This window comes from Triturus cristatus, chromosome 11, assembly GCF_964204655.1.
Source record: "Triturus cristatus chromosome 11, aTriCri1.1, whole genome shotgun sequence".
NCBI lineage: Eukaryota > Metazoa > Chordata > Amphibia > Caudata > Salamandridae > Triturus > Triturus cristatus.
Window position 1 is genome coordinate 836,697,750 of NC_140594.1, and position 19,510 is coordinate 836,717,259.

A 19,510-nucleotide genomic window follows, 5' to 3' on the forward strand; every position below is an offset into this window, starting at 1 on the left:
TGTTATCAATTAACACTGGTTCAGGGGTGGCTGCCACATCAGTACCTGGTATATATATAGAAACATGAAAGACGGGGTGTATTCCGGAAGATTAAGCTTCATGGCAACAGGATTAATAACCTTACAAATCTTGTAAGGACCAATAAAGCGGGGTTTGAACGTGCAGGCTCCCTTTAGGGCTATATTCCTAGTAGACAACCATACCTCATCTCCTTCGCCATATGTGGGTTCCGAGCGTCGGTGGAGATCCCCCCTTTCCTTGCACCCCTTTTTTGCTCTGTCTAGATTTTCTTTGGCTATTTTCTGTGTCTCATGAAGCTGCGAGACAAAATCAAGGGCAGCAGGAAAGGAATGTGATGTAGAGATAGGTGTCATCATGGTTCGAGGGTGAAAGCCAAAATTGAAATAGAAGGGTGAGAAGCCAGTGGAAGAATGACAGCTGTATGAGAATTCAGCCACCCATATGAGAGTGTCCCAATCTGATGTAGAGTGAACTGGCTGACATCTTAGGTACTGCTCTAAACACTGGTTTACCCTCTCTGTTTGACCATCAGATTAAGGATGGTGACTAGAAGACAATCCAACGTCAATTTGCAGAAGATTACCCATTCCCCTCCAAAATTTGGAAATCAATTGAGAATCTCCATCTGATACAATGACAGATGGGAGGCCATGTAACCGAACTATATGTTGTACAAACAAGGATGCCAGATTTCTAGACGTGGGGGTGGTTTTTACTGGGATAAAATGGGACATCTTGGTCAATAAATCTACAATTATGAGGAGGGCAGTGTTTCCTTGTGTCGTTTTGGGCAAATCAACGATAAAATCCATTGATATCGTATGCCAGGGTTGAGGGGGGGTTGGCAAGGGTTTTAATAGTCCTACAGGAGCTTGATGGGATGCTTTCCCCTGTGCACAAACATGACACCTTTGAATATATTATTTTGTATCTCGAGTCATAGTAGGCCACCAAAAGTATCGTTTCAAGATGTCAATCGTTTTAGTTACTCCAGGATGTCCCGAAAGGGGATGACTATGTCCCCACTCCAAGGCCTGCTGATGTAAAGGCTGTGTGGCAAGCAGCAAACCCCCTTGCACATACAACAAATCTTGGATTCTGACTGCAGCATGTGGTTGAATTAGCTTGTCCACCTCTATAGATTCTTGTGCAGCCTTAACGGCTTTTAGATACCAATCTTCTGAACAGATAGTGCCAATAATTTGTTCTCTGACTATTATGGGAGGGGGATCACTAAATGTATTATTAGGTTCATAACCCAAACGGGAAAGGGCGTCCGCTTTTCCATTCTTCTTTCCTGCTCGGAACTGAATTACAAAATCAACTTCACAAAAAAACTGAGTCCAACGCAGCTGTCTCATAGACAACGCTCTAGCAGATTTAAGTAACTGCAAATTCTGATGATCAGTGAGAACAATAACCCTGTGATTAGCCCCTAACAGATACTGCCGCCATTCCTCAAAGGATCTTTTTATCGCTATCAGTTCTCTGTCTCCGACAGCATAGTTTTGTTCAGCTGGGGTGAGTTTATGTGGATAATATGCCACTGGATGTAAACTTTCAGTTGAGGGGTCAGTTTGGGAAAGAACCCCCCCAACTGCCACTTGGGAGGCATCCGCCTCAACTATGAAGGGACGTGAGGGGTCCGGATGATTGAGGATAGGTGCTTGGATAAAGGCTCTTTTCATTTTCTTAAAAGCTTCCTCAGCTTCCGTAGTCCAAGCGTATTTAACCCCCATTTTTAGTAATCTTGTGATAGGGGAGGCCAAATCAGAGAAACCCTCAATGAAACGCCTATAAAAATTGGCAAACCCCAGGAAGCTCTGTATTTCTTTTACGTTCTTGGGGGATTGCCACAGAGTTATAGCCTCCACCTTGTGTGCATCCATACCCAAACCGTGAGGAGTCAGGACAAAACCAAGGAAAGTGACCTGTTCAGTATGAAAAAAGCATTTGTCTAATTTACAATACAGCGGATTGTCTCTTAGACGTTCTAGGGCATTTCAGACGTGCTTTGTATGCTCTTCTACAGAGGAAGAGTAGATGAGAATATAATCGAAATAAGCAATGACGTAATGATCTAGCATATCTTTAAGCACCTCATTGATGAAAAATTGAAAAGCAGCTGGTGCGTTGCACAGACCAAATGGCATTACTAGATATTCGTATAAACCGAATTTTGTACAGAAAGCGGTCTTCCACTCATCCCCTTTTTGACTCTTACGAGATGGTAAGCTCCTCGTAGGTCTAGTTTGGTAAAGATGGTGGCATCTTTTATCTGGTCTAAAACAGAGGAAATTAAAAGCAAAGGGTATCTGTTTTTAATAGTAACAGAATTGAGAGCCCTATAGTCTATACAGCAGCGAAGACCCCCTTCACGTTTCGGTATAAAAAAAAGTGAAGATGAGGCTGGTGATCAAGATGGACAAATTAATCCTATTCGTAACATTTCATCTAGATATTCCGGTAAGTACTGGTTCTCTTTTTCAGTTAATGCATACATCCGGCTACAGGGTATGCGGGCTTCATCTACAAGGTCTATTCTGCAATCGTATACCCTGTGTGGGGGGGGAGCGTGGTAGCTTTCTCCTTGTTAAATAATATTGACAGATCCTGGTAAGAAGAGGGCAGTTCAGGTGGTTCTGTAATGCAACCAACCGTTATTTCTTTAGAGGGGACCTGAACCATACCACAATGCTGCAGACAGAAAGCTGAATCGAAAGATACAGTGAGCTTCTTCCAATTGATGTTAGGGTTATGATAACGGAGCCAAGGAAGGCCAAGTATAGCAGGGAACTGTGGTGACTGAATGAGGTCAAAAGTGACTTCCTCTTGGTGTTCCCCTTGAATGAGGCGTCTCAACTCTACTGTGGCATTCTTTACAGGGCCGGACTTAATGTCACTATCATCTATGGTTTTAACCTTCTCCCAAGCTGTTTTAGTAACCACCAGTATCTTATAAAGTCTGGCCCAGGTAAGATCCATGAAGTTGCCAGTGGCCCCTGGATCAACCATGATCTGAACCGCCAATTTCTCACTCCCCCTTTCCAATACAGAAGGAAGGGAGATATGTAGCGGTAAACAACACAGTAAGTCTTTATGCATGAAGTTCTGAGAGACTAACAATCCAGACCCACCCGAAGCCTTTGTCTCTACAGGCTTCAGGCTTATTAGTTTTCCGGAGTTCCTCGTTTCTTGGATTTTACCGGGCATTCCCTCAGAAAATGCCCGTTTACCACAGTACAAACATAGTTTTTTGTCTCTTCTTCGCTGTCGTTCTTCTTCACTTATGGGACCCCAAATACTCCCTATTTGCATGGGCTCTGGTTCATCTTGTGCTTTTTCTACTTCTTGTCTTTTCTCTTTATATATAACAGGCCTTGCCTCGCAACGTCCTTTCTCCGGTCTTCTTTCCGCTAGCCGATGATCTAACTTTAAAATTAGATCTATGAGCTCATTACAGGAGTCAGGAGGATTTACCACTTGTGCCAATAAATCTTTCAAATCATCTTTCAAGCCTCTATAAAACAAGGCGCTGCGTTTTTCTTCGGGCCAACCTGCTTCAGCCACTAACCTGTTGAATGTGGATATATAAGTCATAAGATCCTTTGTACCTTGTTTTAAATTCAAAAGTTCAGTATCGACTGATTGCATGAATGAGTGTCTGTCAAATAATTTACGCAGCTCTTCTTTGAAGGCTGCGTAATTCTGTAACAATGGATTGTTTCTTTCTATGAGGGGGATAGACCAGTTTTCTCCAGTTCCCCCTAAATATGAGAGGACAAATGCCACCTTTGCCTGTCACTAGGAAAACACGATGCTTTACACATAAAGTGAAGTTGACACTGGCTAATGAAGGCAGCAAATTTGTTTGGATCTCCCAGGAATCTTTCGGGAGGGGCTAAAGGAATTGAAGGAGGTGTAGTAACCTGTATCACTGGGACATTGGGGTTGGATGTTTGTGGTGGATGCTGAAAAGAGACACCCACACCTCCAGGGATGTTCCCTACACCAAAATCAGGTCTAATACTGCATTGGAGAGTGTCTACACGTACAGATTAGGCTTGGGTTTCCTTTTGTAAATTACCAATCATATGGGCTAGTTCTGAGAGTGTCACCTGCCTGGGCGTCCATGACGCTCGGGCGGAAAGAAAGCTATGGCTTTGCGTTCTGTCACGGAGCTCAAGTTTCCGCAGGAGCGTCAGGTGGGGATGATAGGTCCAAACCTCCCGAGATCACTGGATTGTCCAACAAAGTCAAAGCAACGCAGTGAAATCTGGGGTAGAAGGGAAATAGGGAAGAAACACAAATAAACGTCCCTCGTTGAAACCTCTTCAAGGACATGACCACACAATCAGGAAATCTCTAAATAAAATAAGAAAAAACTGTGTAAATACTATAAATACTCAGGTTCTATATGTTGCTACAATTTCTTGCTATAAATGGATTGTAAGTACCTGTATATTCCCTTCTTCCATTAAATGAAATGACTTGCATAAACAAAGCACCAACGTAAATCTGAAATAACAATAGGGACCTTGATAAGTGTGTGACCTTCTCTATATAACCTGGCATAAACCCTAAACAGGTCTCCTATACCCACCTAAGACTAATAGTCTGTAATGTAATAATAAATGAAGATAAAGTGCCCCAAACTGAATATATAACCGTCAGCACAGACTCAAAGCAAAGACGTGTTTCTTAACATTGGAAACACCATGGGGCAACCTTGAGACGCTAAACAATAGGAAAGACGACTCTCCACAGACGCAGCGTCACACCAATTGACTAATTAAAAATAGGATGAGTAATGGCACCGAGGGAAAATGCCCAAAAGAACTGTCTCCGTGCATGCAACAGAAGTGGAGACAAAATAAAAAAAAGTGCACCTACCGCGAACTCACTCGCTCCCCGAAACCGCAAAGAAATGACTCAACACTCATCTGAGCCTCGGTAGAAGTGGCAGGAAACGAGGATGCCAACAACCACCGCGGCCCCTAACAGGGGTGAGTCCAGAGGGTGGAGGGCGGGGAAGGAAACGCCCCGAACAGCAACCTCGAGTAGAGCCCGAAGCAAGGAAAACAGGATGCTAGCATCAACGCAGGCTGACGTGAAGCAAGAACAGGAAGCCCGACGGTGAAACGGACGTCCACGGGAAACCCGGAAGTGAGGTCACACCTACAAACTAGAACGCGCAGCGGTCTAGTACGTAGCTTGAGGACTTTTATAGACTTCCGTGACAGTGTGTGCCCGCGAACTCCGACAGACCTGACACATACATTTATACTGATGAAACTATACTAAACACAAATTATAATGTGTGGAAATCATGTTTAAGTGAATATTTATCAGTTGTGCAGTGCATCACCAAGTAAAGTGTACTGATTTGTTATGATCGTATTAAAATTGTTGCTTCCATCAAACTTGAGAATAAGAAAAAATTTGCTTCATTTTTGCTTTCCTAACTGCTTAATGTGTACAGTTAATTTACAGGTATTTACATGTTACTGTGTGCTAAAGAAATTACACCTACAGCCTTTCTGTTCACAGTCTATGTACCTGCCCCACCAAGATTGTCATACAATTCACTTTACTTTTCTTTCTTTGGCTGAAAAGTGAGAGGAGTGTGTAAACACCAATTCACATGTTACAAAACATAAACAGTCATTTGTCAGAAGACGTAGCCTGACATTTGACCACTGCCTTTGAAGCGCAACAAATGCGACAAGTTAAACACAGAGTTTAAGGGCATCTTTATTTTTGGGATTTTCACAACTCACCTAAAATTGTTTGTTTGGGAAACGCTGCTCCAGATGGCACTTTTCAAGTCACCACTATTACCATCCACTGTCTAAAACTTCAGAGAGGACACTGAAGAGCACAAGACCTGCATGTAGACTTGTATGTACTAGGTATACTGGCAGTCCACCACTCTATAGAATAAGAGTTGTATCAACCATGTTTTATTTATTTATTTGAGAACTGTATATAGGATTCCTGAATCAAAGGGTTTGGAGGGTCTTATAGATAACTAAATTATTCACATTATATGTGACCGGAGAGAAACATTCTGAACAATATCATGTATAGCAGATGAATCACTGCTCTTTAATGGAACTTATAAAGTAGATTACAGGTTACATTGAAAATCTGGTAGATACGTGGAGAGTTTTAAAAGGGCAAGAAGTATTTGGTTAAGAAGCAGTGGAAAGGGTGCAGTGCTTTCTGAAATTGAGAAGCATGTTTATTTTCAGATCTGAAGAGGTAGATAGTTTCAGATGATAGTTGAGGTTTCAGGGAAGGACTATTTCTGGGCAAACGGTTTCAATCAACTTACTTCCAGTTTTAACGAGTTTTGACTCCCGAGGCCACTGTGGCTGCCTTATATAGACAGCAGTTCAATAAGGATTGTTCAGGTAAATTACTTTGTCGATGAGGCAGCATACACTAAAAATGTAAATATATTTCAGTGGCAAGGGTGGTTACTCAAGGTAAGACCATGCTATTACAGTCTATGGTTTAAACACATATAATGGATTCTAAAAACAATAAAGAGAAATATCATCAGGGAACTCAAAGGTTTTCCACAATATTATATAGTACTAACTGCATAACCAAATTTGTAAAACTGTTTGTTACTTTAGTCTATTATACAAAACACATATTTAATTTCTTCTAATATAGTGCACTGTCCAGCCAGTAGGTATTTCATTCAGCCACTAAGAGGGATTTTGAAAGATTTTAATTTGACATCCAATCCAAGGAATAAAGTAGAAAATCATGAACACATTGCATCCACACTATAACATTGTATTCCAATTCTCTAGAAGGTTTACAATCATATGTCATTCAAAGGATTTAACTGTCATTTGTACACATAGAATTCAGAGCATGGAGTACACGACATGGGAGCAAAATATCAAAGTCGACACAAAATGAACCGCATTATAAAGTGATTTCATATTTGAAATCCATAAGAACAAATATAATACCATGAGCAATACCATATTTTGGAAATTGCACAAGGGCACTTGTGTTTATTATTTCTTATACAGTCAAGTAGTGTCATGTTTCTTTATATCGACTGACGATGTTCTTGCGGTTATTGAAGAAAACTTTCCAACATGGACATAGTAATAGCGCAATTTTTAGGTCCTTCCGCTGGCACAGTGTACTGTATTCATCCACAATAGTTTGCTGTTGTAATTGTAACTAGTTTGCTGCCATCTCCAGATGACATCAGCACAGAGTGAGCAGAATCAATATTCATGTAGTGGGATAGTGCTTTCAATGGTGAGGTAATATAACGTTTTATAGAACAGTGCACTGATTTGCTAAAAGTATCATTCTTTTGCTCAAACTATGATGATTTTGCAGAACTTAATGATTTCTCATGCAAGGAAACTGTAAAACAAAGCCAGAGTTTTTTTTATTTATTTATATATTTTTAAAGATTTTTATTTAAGATTTTCTTAGATGCAATGCATAATGCATAACTTTGCAATAAGAACAATGACCATCATAGAGTGAAAGTATAATCGATCAGATAGGCAGTAATACAGTTACATGTAATGACCAGTATCGTTATCACAAGACATTATCCCATTTTCGATTTCTACGTGTCTTGTGTTCATTGAGAAAGAGTTCATCATCACATCTCTCATCACCCTGTGGTTAGTGGCAGGGCCTTATCAGTCTCTCCTCCCATCTCCAACCAATAGTGTCGCATCCAGGGGCCCCAGATCTTAAAGAACTTAAGGCACCCTCTCGCTTTGTATTTTACCTTCTCTGCACCTGTCCTTGCCTGCTCTCCATTCCGTCAATCTGGGTGGTTCGGGCAGCTCAGTATTTGGCTATGTCTCTCGTAGCAACTATGAACCCTAAGTTGCAGAACAGGAGCTTGTTTTGAGAAACATCAATCTCTGAGGGTATGCCTCAGCTGTTCCCCCACTACCTTGCTGAGTTCTGCTATTATTGTGATCCTGTATGACTGTATATAGTGAGAGTCCCATAACGTGTGCATATATGTACCTGTTCCTGTCTTGCAATGGAGACATTTGGGTGTCGCAGCCCTCCTGAATCTGTGTAGGCGGGCCCTATCACAGTAGATCCTGTGATGGACCTTAAATTGAATCAGCCGCAGCCTTAGTGTAATGGCCACCTCTCTCGGATGCATTAACGCGCCCTACCAGTCAATATCATTAATTTCCCCTGTAGTGAATTCCCATTGGGTCCTTAAGGTCTTCAAATTGTCCGGTATTTTGTTTATTAGTGTTTTGTACATCTGCGAGCCGGCTTTGTCAAGTATTTCCTGGGAGATCGTTTGTGCCCAGCCCCTCCACCCTCCATGCATGTTGCAATTTTAAGTATTTGAACCGTTGGGTGTCATTCAACGGATATTCACGTTGAAGCAAGCTGAAGGAAATCAAGGATCCATCCTCCAGGAGGTCGCCCAGTCTGGATATCCTGATTGTGTCCCAGGTCTTGAATCCCTGTTGCTTCTCCATTGCTGGCAGGAGTGTTCTCTCCTATAGGGTTTCACGAATAAGGATTTTATCCCAACCCATTTGTCGTTCCGCCCCTTCCAAGCTTCTATCTCCCTCTGTGTTGACGGCAGGAATTGTTTGACTCCCTTGCCTCCGTAGATGTAGTGGGGATAGGCATGTGTTTGGAACTGGAGACTTTCTTGGATGGTCGCCCGGCAAGTGTTCCCATTCATTATGACTATTAAGTGGGCTGTCTGATCGTAGGATTTGATGCCTGGGAGCAGAACACCCCAATTGTATTGATTGCGCGAGAGTGTCCATAGTGCTACCCTTGGGTGTCCTTCGTTCCATAGGAGTGTGCGTATCTCTATCTATTGTCACAAAGATATCCTTCGGAATCTTATAGTATGTGTTTAGAAGAATGTAAAGCAGTTTCATCAGCATGACAATTTTATAATGGCCACTCTGCCTAATAGTGTCAGAAAGAGTAATCTCCACCTTTCAACATCTCCGTGGAATTAGATCAGTACCCTCCAGATGATGTGGGTGAACCACTGTGGTGTTTGTGGCTACGTAGATGCCTAGATATCGAAACCCTTTTCTTATCTCTGCGGAGGTGTCCGGGGAGGTCTTGTGCATCTAAGTGTCCTATTGGATAGAGGCTTGACTTGCCCCACTGAATTCTATATCCTACAAGGGCCACATAGCCCTCAAATATCCGAAGTATAACGGGAGGTATCATGATAAGGTTAGTAACATACAGAAAGATGTTCTCGGCACAGAGTGAAATCCGTTCATCCCTAGGTGTCCCTGAATCATCCAGGAAGCCTCAGGGTGTGCTCAAACCATACAGGTTAGTGGTTCCAATATAAGAGCAAATAGCAATGGGGACAGCGGACAACCTTGTCTAGTGCCTCAGTCAATAGGGAAGTCTGCCAACATTGCTCGTTCACCCGCACTGCAGCCCATGGCTCTGTGTATAATAGGTCTACCCATGTTAGGAACCTGGGTCCAAATCCGAAGAATTTTTCTGATTTGCACATTATTCTGTATTGTCCTATTTAATGAGAGCCTTCGTGTCACTTATGATTCTTTATGCATCTGCACCGTATAATTTCTGCACCACACCTTTCAAATTTTTGTAATACCTCTTGAAAACGTCTAATCCTGATCTAAAACTCAATTATTGATTCTGTCCTTATTTAAATTACTGTATTTTTAAATGTTATAAGGTGCCTTATCACAGGGACACATTCCCTCATGAAACTGAGGTTTAACACTGCCTCTGATTCATCCACCTGTGAGGAAACTATTGAAGTAATATTTTGGGGTGTACACATTTACATGTTCACCCTGTGCTCACATTAGGAGAACCATGTTCTCCCTGTGCTCACACTAGGAGAACTGTCTAGTCAAATGAGTTCCCTAGAGTCCAAAAATTACAGAAGAAGTCATTGCTATTAAGGGGACTGATGCAAATGGTGATTAAGATTTTCCAGAGCGGATTACAAGAAAACAGTGGGAATGGGGTTGCCCACTACAGTCACTGATGCTACCAGTCTCAACTAGGAAAATTCAAGCAGAGATATCTCCAGAGCCTTAATGGTTATAACGTTAGTTTGGTTCTGTAGTCAGGGTGGCTTTCTTAAGTAAGTGTAATTGGGTCCAAAGCCAGAGTTTGAAGTCTGACTGCTTCCACGTCCTTCTCGGGCCGATGGGAAGGAGAATAAGGCACCTTATTTGCCTCAGATTGGTCAGAGATAGTGCAGGATCACCCTTGCATCAAAGAGAGGCTACTGCAGCTTACCAACCAAAATGTCCTTCTTGCTTCCACCTTGGAAGTTGAGCAGGGATAATCTCACGACTCTTTGCCAGGGTCAGTCTTAGATCTCCCCTCATTAAGATCTATCCGGTCAGCTGGGCCTTGTGTCAGTGTTCCTAGGGAGAAGGCCACTCCTCATGTATATGCAATTCAGATCGTCTGCACGTAGATAAGGCACATCCCTCACTAGGTTGCAGCTACAAGACAAATCTGCACACTTTTTCTCATTTCACACTTAGCCCTAATCTAGATGGAGGGTAGCAATCTAGCACAAAGTCATGTCATGATCTGGTGTCTTCTGTGCTTAGCAATAGTGTGAAGGCCTCCACCTTCCAAGAGAGACAACAGAGATGAAATCAAGTATTGATTTGGGGAGGAGTCGGTCATGTATTTATAACCCTCTTTTGGTCAAATAGGGTGCAAGAGCCACCAGGTTGTCTCATTGATTCAAACTGTTCTGTGCTCCTCCAGTCCTGGAGGAGTGTCCTGTCCTTGATGCTGGCATTACTTTTGCAGATGTTGAGCACAGAAACCAGTCAGATCAGTGATATTTGTATTTACTTCATACCAAGGCCTGCATTATCTTTGGTTGCCAGGTAGATTGCCTCAACACAGGAAACTAAGGACAGATGTGTTTCACCTAGAACAAAAGAAACTAGGCAAAGTGAATTGTCTGGATAGAACACTCAAGTCCCTATAGGTCTTCCAAGGTTCCATGTTTCTCCTCTTTTTGATGTTTCTGAGCTGATACATATTAGTTAAGAGCTACTTGCTAGTTGGTTTTATTAAATAGAATTTCACATTGTATAGACTAGAAAGGTTTAAAAGAGTTGTATTTATCTGTTTTCTACCCCAATTTATGGGGTTGTAAGATTGTTTGATTATAATTTATGTTTTTCAAAATAAATTTCTTTTGGTGATTAATGACTCTTTATAAAAGGGAAAGAATCCAAGGAAATGATTAGAAAAGTCACAGAAATCTTGCCAGGATGAAGTTCTGAACATTCTTAGTCCAGTGACGAGAATTTTCGATCAATTTGAACAAGCCTATGTTAAGGGAAAATATATAAATATCTATTTTCTGTATGGCTGGTGCCAAAGAGCAATTTGTTTAATTGGCTATGCCAATGCAGGATTATTGGCTGAAAGGCAAAAGACCATCCTGATGAGGATAAATCTGAAATTGGTAGATTTCAGTGTCAAAGAGTCCTCTGACGAGCGTAAAGGTCTCCTGTTTGGAGACGGAAGGGTAAGAAATATCATGAAGTATGTCTATAACTTCACAAGTCTGGACAAGGCTAAGGTTACAATGAGAAGAGAGTTCTCGGGGAACAGTCTTTATGTAAGGGCCAGGAGGAGAGGGCAACCTCCCAGCCACGTATTTTACAACTTTTGTTATGCTGGAGTATAAAGCACTGGCTATCAAGGAGGCAGTTACTAAAGCCAGCCTTCCGGTTTCCATTTCTAGAAAAGTAGAGGATGTTGAAATAGATAATCTTGAGCCGGTGGTCAAGGTGAGTATGAATATTGGTTCTACCCTAGAAGGGGTAGGAGGAAGATTGAAACTATTCAGTGATCAATGGGAAAAGATAATGACAACCCTCTGGTTATTTCTGCAGAAAAAGGTAATTTAATAGAACTGGAGAAGGAGCCCTTTCAGGCAAAAGAGCCAAGGGAGTTGTGTTTTCACAAAGAGTTGGAGGAAGTGATATTTAGATGTTAAGAAACAAGGCAAAACTTGAAGTTAACAACAACATGATAGGTTTTGCGAGTACAGAGATTTCTTTTTTTGACAATTCTTTTTATTAAACATTTAGAAATCGACAATACAAAGGCATTTGAGAAGAATCGAGTCAAATCCGGGTTCACAATCTTGAATATGACAACTGGTAATAGGTCTAGCATAAGGAGACAACACATTTAAGGTTTGAGATAATCTTCGATTGAGGGAACGAGAGGGGGGGCTACATATACTTCCTCAGAACATTCCATTTATTCCAAACAGCTGACCATTTTTGGGGACAACCCCGTGCTGTGTATACGTTTTTTTCCCTAAACATGCACCAGTCCATGTCTATTTTCCATTTCACAATTTTGGGCGGTGACGCCACCCCCCACAACTGTGCAATGTTTCGTTTTGCTACCATAGGACCCAGGGTTGACCATAGTTTATCTTTACTAGTTAAATCAGTTGGCTCCCATACGTTCAGGAGGCAACCTTTTAGCTTCAGATTGGACAGCCACCGCAAGCACTTCACTCTTAACGTCATGTACTTTCTGCCAATACCTCTGGACATGCTCACACTCCCATAATATATGCATGAAGGTGCCCAGTTGGTTACAATTTCCTCTACACTCCCCCCCCCCCTTACCATGCGAACCAAACGGGGCCCTGTAACGTATTCTCTGTGTTGTATTTTGAGCTGGACTAGATGCAGTCTACAGATATTTCTTGTGAAAAAGAAAGAAAAAAGGGTGGAGACCTGTCACACATTTAAGAACGTTGAATCAGTTTGTGACTTAGAATCATTTCAAGATGAGGGTATCCATCTATTGAGAGATATGTTGTTGGGAGGGGATTTGTTGATAAAGTTAGACCTCAAAGATGCTTATTTTACAATCCAGAGTCACCCGGAGAGTCAAAGACTATTGCAATGCAGATGAAAAGATGAGTTGACCAGTTTCAATATTTACCATTTAGCCTGTCCTCGGCCCCAGGGTGTTTCAAGAAGGTGTTGAGGCCGGTGGTTGGTCATTTAAGAGAAAGAGGCATTAGACTAATCTTACATCTGGACGATGTATTAATAATGAATCAAAGCAAAGACGAATTGAGAAACCATTTGACGTTGGTACACTGAATTTTGGAGTCTCTCGGTTTCATAGTCAATGCAGAGAAATCAGTGCTTACTCCAGGTCAGACCATGGAGATTTTAGGATTTGTGGTCGACACACTGAAGAGTCAATTGCAACTTCCACAAAGAAAGATATGGAACATAAGGCAAGAGATAAGGAAGGTATAAAGGAAAGAAGAGATAACTCTAAGAAATTTAGCGTATATGTGATTAGCCTTCTGTCATCGTCAATTCAGGCAATATTTCTGAGTCCCTTACATTACTTCGCTCCACAAAGGTTACGGATAGCTGCCTTGACAAGAGGATTATGGTACAGGAACAGTGTGATACAGTCTATGGAAGCTGAATAGGTGGATGGAGGATTTGGAAGCATGGAATGAGCATGCAATATTTGGCATTCAACCAGATTTCGTACTGGAAACTGATGTCAGTTTATCAGGTTCGAGAGTGACTTGCTCGGAACAAGGAATAGGTGGCATTTGGAATCTCTTCGAGAGGAGAGATCATGTCAGTTGTCTAGAGATGAAAGTAGGGATGTTTGCTCTGCGCAGTTTCAGTTAGAAGGATCCTCAGTCTTGTTGAAGTAGAACAATATAATGTCTGTGACATATATCAACAAGCTAGGAGGATACAGGTCAAAGAAGTTGACAGATTAAGCAAGAGAAATGTGGGATTTATGCCTAGAGCACAAGATTGGTTTGAGAACAGACTATTTGCCAGGGATGCACAATGTGGTGGCAAATTGGTATTCAAGGAACCAGACGGATTTCAGAGATTGGAAGCTGGACGTCTGTGTCTTCTGGAGAATTCAGAACCTTTTAGATCCTCTGGATGTAGACATGTTTGCATCAACATTGACCTATCAGTTAGCCAACTATGTCAGTTGGAGACCGGATCCAGGGGCCATGGTGGTGGATGTGTTTGTGCAGGATTGGTCAGGGATGAGAGCATATGCGTTCCCTCCTTTCTTGATGATTCAGCCAGTGCTGCTACAATGCAGGAGGCAGAGGTGTTGAATAGTTTTAGTGTCCCCATTTTGGAAGACGCAGGCATGGTTCCCGACAGTCTTAGAGTTAGCAATGGAGAGTCCTTATTTGATAAGGTGCAGAATAGGACTGTTGAGAGGTATAGTAGAAAATGAACATCCAGTAGTGCTTTCGCATTCACTCAACCTTATAGTTTGGAGCATCTCAGGGATTCAGGAAGATTCACAAAACTTTCAGAATCGGCTTAAGGCTTGCTTGATTAATCCTGGGCCCCAGGCACTAAGAAAACATATAGCGGAGCATGGAAAGTATCGTTATGTTGGTGCACAGAGAGGGACTTGGATCCCGTGGAGGCAAATGAGATAGATGTAGCACATTTTTTAGCAGATCCTTTTGATAAAGGTTTGGGTTACAGGACGGTAAATTGTTACCGCTCAGCAGTTGCAGCGGGACATTCTCTGATTAATGGAGTTTCCATAGGCAGAAGCCCCATAATTTGTAGGGTGATGGAAGGGATTAAGTTGAAGAGAAGTCTAAAATCTAGATATAAGTCTCAGTGGGCCATAGATTTAGTGTTTACGTTATTTCAAAATTGGCCTAGTGACAAATTCTTAGGTACAAGAGAGTTGTCACATTATGTTTAATATTTGTCCTTAGCGTACCAGATGTAGGAGCATTGGAAGTAATGAGCAGGTATTACCAACCAGTAGGAGTTTTGTTTTACATTTTCAAACTGACCAAAAAAACGTCTAATTCTATATTCTATCCGAGTTTGGATGTATTGCCAAAGTTATGTGTGGTTAGTGTGTGTAAAAGAATATGAATATCGTATGTTACAGAAAAGGTATGCTGGAGTGGATCAGTTATTGATTCGTATCTAAAAGCTTGTCACACTGTTTCAAATGCTACCTTTGCAAGATGGGTGAGGTCTGCTATGAGAGAACCAGTATTATTATGTCTAAATTCTCAGCTCACTCTGTTAGGGGTGCTATGGCAAGTAAGACCATTGGGTCAGGGGAAGCTAAATGACATTATGAAGGCAGCTGATTGGTATAATGCAGATACTTTTAGGAGGTTCTATTTTAGACCAATTGATCACGTTTCAGGCTGCGCTTTGAGAAACTTTGAACCTGCATAATCTTAGCCTCATGTCTCGCCACAAAATGTTGATTTTACAGGTTTACTGAATAACGAATCGTGATTTTATTAAAGACAAGGAGGTTACATTATTCCCACCACACCCACCCAGGTGAGTAAGTGGAAAAAGTTCAAATAGAGAAGTTTATTGAGTAAAGTTGAAGTATTGTATTGAGTTGGGTGGTATTTTATATTTTGGGGAAAAGCATATACTTGTTTCAGATATATTTAATTATTTCAGTTCAGTGAAAGGATGGAGTAATAAGAAGAGGAGAATAATTTGAAGAGGAAAAACAAAAGAGGAGGAACATGGAACCTTGGTAGACCTATAGGACTTGAGTGTTCTCTTTATTTGTGATGTAGTTGGAGTTCTACTGTTGGAACTTTTAAAGGTTTTGCTGCTCTGAAGTGGTTAATAAAGGTTGTTATACATAATGCTAGCCTCCTTGTCTTTAATAAAATCACGATACTTTATTCAGTAAACCTATAGGAATCGACATTCTCCCCCACCCAAACGGTACACAGGTTTTGGAGAGGAGTATAAGTAGTGTGTATGTGCAGGCTGGGTGCTTGAAATGGACATCACCAGCTCAACACAAAGGAAAATAACATTTTGTGCTGCACCAGTTCACACGCATCCAGCATACTTCAAGTCCCAGACATTATGAAGGCAGGGAGCAACAATGATGGGGCCTGGCCAGAATTTTACTTAGAAGAGACAAAAGGGAATTCCTATAAAATGTTAAAGGTTGAAAGGTGTCTGGCTCTCGTCTACAATCTTGCTGCTAGTACAGCCAGTAAGCACATTGCCTGGGTCCACTTTTCAAGGTGAAACACGATTTAAAATGTATTACCTGCATCTTGATATGAAGTTAATCAAATCTGTACCGCAAACTCTAGATTTTGTTATACTTGCTGCTCAGCTAGCATGAGTGTACTGTGTGGAATGTTGGTGCATGGTGATACATTGGAATTTGGGGTGCCTATTAGTGAGAATTTGAGTATGGGCTGAGCAGCAGGGAGGCTGCTTCTGGTGGGACTCTTCCTTGAAGCTACTTAATAAACAATCTTATCATAATCTACACCTCGGCTTCCAGTTATCTTTTTACTACAACATTTTTGGCGACGTTTTTTCAAAGAAGAAGCCGCATGTGTAAACTGAATGAAATATGGAACTTTGAAAACCAAGATTACAAGGAACAAATAGCCTAAAGAAACCATAGAATAGGAAAACTTTCAAAGTAATTTAGGGAGACTAAAAGTACAGTGAGATACAGAAATCTCTGCAGCCCCACAGTGTCCTCTACATCGGACGGTCCTGACAGGGTGAGCTTCTGTTTATCACATGTCTGAGTGTTCCGATGAGTGGTATCAACCGGTAGTGCCCTATGCATGACCTGTAATGTTGAGTTTTGGAAATTTTGGTCAGTGCTTGGGGGAAAGAAAACACTACTGTTTCATTTTGGAGCCTGACAGGGCTTACAAAAAATTGTTTTTCGCTGAGGGGGAACTAGCACCATTTTTTTTGCGAAACCTAGCAAGTCTTACGAGAGGATTGTCTTAGCTGAGGGAAACCGGCAGCGTTCTGTTTATGGATCCTGGTACATCTCACAGGAGAAGTATCTTCACTATGAGCTGTGTCGGTGCAGTTTGTCTCCTGTCGCTGTGAATGGCACTGGTGTTTGCATTTACATGGTTTGGAAACTGTTTCAATCATCTGGCAAAGGATCCGGCATCGGAATGGAATGGACAATGTTTGTTTAGGAGACCAGGCAGCGGCAAATTGAAGTCAGTCTGGAGTGAGCCTGTTTTACTGTCTGTGAGGGGAATTGCCATTTACAATGTGTGTTGTCGCCAACTAGTGTTTTACGAGGACCAGTTGTTCGTGAACCTCATTCGTGTGCTGGGATGATGCATCGTGTGCCAAGAATAAACTGTGAGTACATTGCGCATATCGTTGGAATTGTCGTTTGAACTTTAGATATCGCACTGGTTCGGCCGAGCGACATATGCGCCATGCTACTTACTTTTGAATTCCTGCTCAGGCACTCATCCCAGCGCTAGGCAAAATGTCCATGCTCCAGTTGACCTCAGCATGGATGGAAAGCTTATTTTCCAAAGAAAGCTTATGTACAATGGCGCTACGGTGGACATCTTTGGTGTTTGGGAGGAATTTTGTGTATTCCTTTCTTGGTTACGACGTTTTGAGAAGGCATTATTTATTTTCTTCATTGTTGACTGTATCTTGTCCATGCAAGGATACCAAAACGTCATCATGCCCGAAGTTGACCATGTAGCGCGTACCTGCATCTGATTCAAAGGTGCCTTGGGTTTTCTCATGCTAGCTCCATCACGGCGATTGTTAAAAGTCTTGGAAGCCGGAGAAGCACTAATTATGCCAGTGACAGTGTAGTGACTCCAGGTATTCACTTTGAGGAGGAACGTCAGATGAGAGGTCGCTCACCGGTTGATGAAAGACTTGTCATCTGCTTTAGAGATTATAGTTACGCTCCTTAATCTCTACAGTGGACTTTACTGTGTTGAAGAGTGTTATCTAATTTACTAAGTGTAGATTGGCAGTTTTTTGGTTTGATCATGAAGTGTGGGTTTGGTGAAATGATAGGTCTTTGGATGGGCATGTTCTGTCTCTTCATTAGCATTTGTTGTTAGTCTGCTGTCATGTTTTAGTTTTTCATTCAAGTTATGGCACATGGACAGAATATTATATACAGTTGTTTACTTTTACCACAATGCCAGGATGTGCAAGTGTGCAATCCTACCCCAGCTAATGTTATGATGTGATGTTTATCGGTAGGATGACTGATAGGTGTAAGTCACCCATAGGTTTCCACTGATAGACTAATCATAGTGTGAGTGTCAAACCTCTGCAGTGCACAAGTTGCACATGTTTTTCAGTATGCAGGAATTGTTATATTTACCCCTGAAATTGTTTTGTTTGTTCTTAATGATGACTGTTCAGGAGAGGAGCGGGGGGTGGGGTTGGGGAGTTTAAGTGATCATTTTCTACATGAGTGTTTGTGTTAAGGATGATTGTTGGGGCGTAGGTCATCTAGTTGGGGGTAAGTCTACTATTTTTGATTTAGATATTATGATTTTGAGATGACAGAGGTGTTCGTTGTTGGGATGACTGTGCGTGGATAAATCACCCGTCCGGAGGTGTCATTGTTGGGATGGCTGTACGTGCATAAGTCACCCGTCCAGAGTTGTTTGGATGACTGTCCTTGGATAAGTCACCAGTCCAGAGGTGTTCATTTCTGGGATGACTGTGTGTGGATAAGTCCCCTGCTGTTTTCTGTACATGTTATGTTGGGTTCTCCGTCAGCGTGCTAGTCACCCGTGGTCTTATGTATGAGTGTGAGAGTTTTTCTTTTGGTGGGTGATTGGGTGTACTACTATTTTGATGGTTTATTTTTAAGTTTGTATTGATGCTCTTTGTAGTGTCTGCCGCGCCACTTAGGTGTTGATTTTCTCCGTGGGCTGCCTTTCATGCTAGCCTGGCCAACTGGTGTGTTTTGTGGCATGTGGGGTTCGGCATGAGATGTGGGGCATGGTAGAGTGCGTGGTTTTCTACTTATGTTTTGGGAAAGGGGGATGTGGGTGACATTTAATATGTTTTCTTGAATGTCTCTTGTTTTTCTTTATGAGGTTGCGATAGGATCACATGATATTCGCAATACTGTTGATCTTTAATTTATTGCTTTTATTTGCATGGGTGTTTATGCATATGCACCATCATATCCTCTTTACTCTGATATGTTTCCATGCATGTCTTCTTGTTCTTCATCAGACTGGTTATTTCCATCAGTCATTCACATTATTGTCGCTTTTTGTTTATTGCATTTACATGCATGGTTCCTTATGTATATGCAATGTCCTTACATCTAATTTGTTGTCATGCATGTTTCTTGTCTCTCTTTATGCAATTGCGCGGTGTTCTTTGGGTTGTCGCAATGTGTTCTTTTATTATGTAAAAAGGGGAGATGTGTTATACCTGCTGCTCAGCCAGTATGAGTGTACTGTGTAGAATGTTAGTGCATGGTGATGCGGTGGAATGTTGGGTGCCTGTGAGTGACAAGAGTATTAGTTGAGCAGCAGGGAGGCTGCTCCTGGTGGGGCTCTTCCTTGATAAACCATCTTATAATAATCTACACCTCGGCTTTCAGTCATCTTTTTATTAAAATAGA

The 19,510-nt window shown here is 41.7% G+C and overlaps 1 protein-coding gene across 4 annotated transcripts in view; it reads right to left on the minus strand.

The window, feature by feature from the left end:
• Positions 1–19,510, minus strand: part of SCLY (selenocysteine lyase) — a 206,158-nt gene that overhangs the window by 168,738 nt on the left and 17,910 nt on the right. The gene's annotated exons all lie outside the window — the stretch shown is intronic.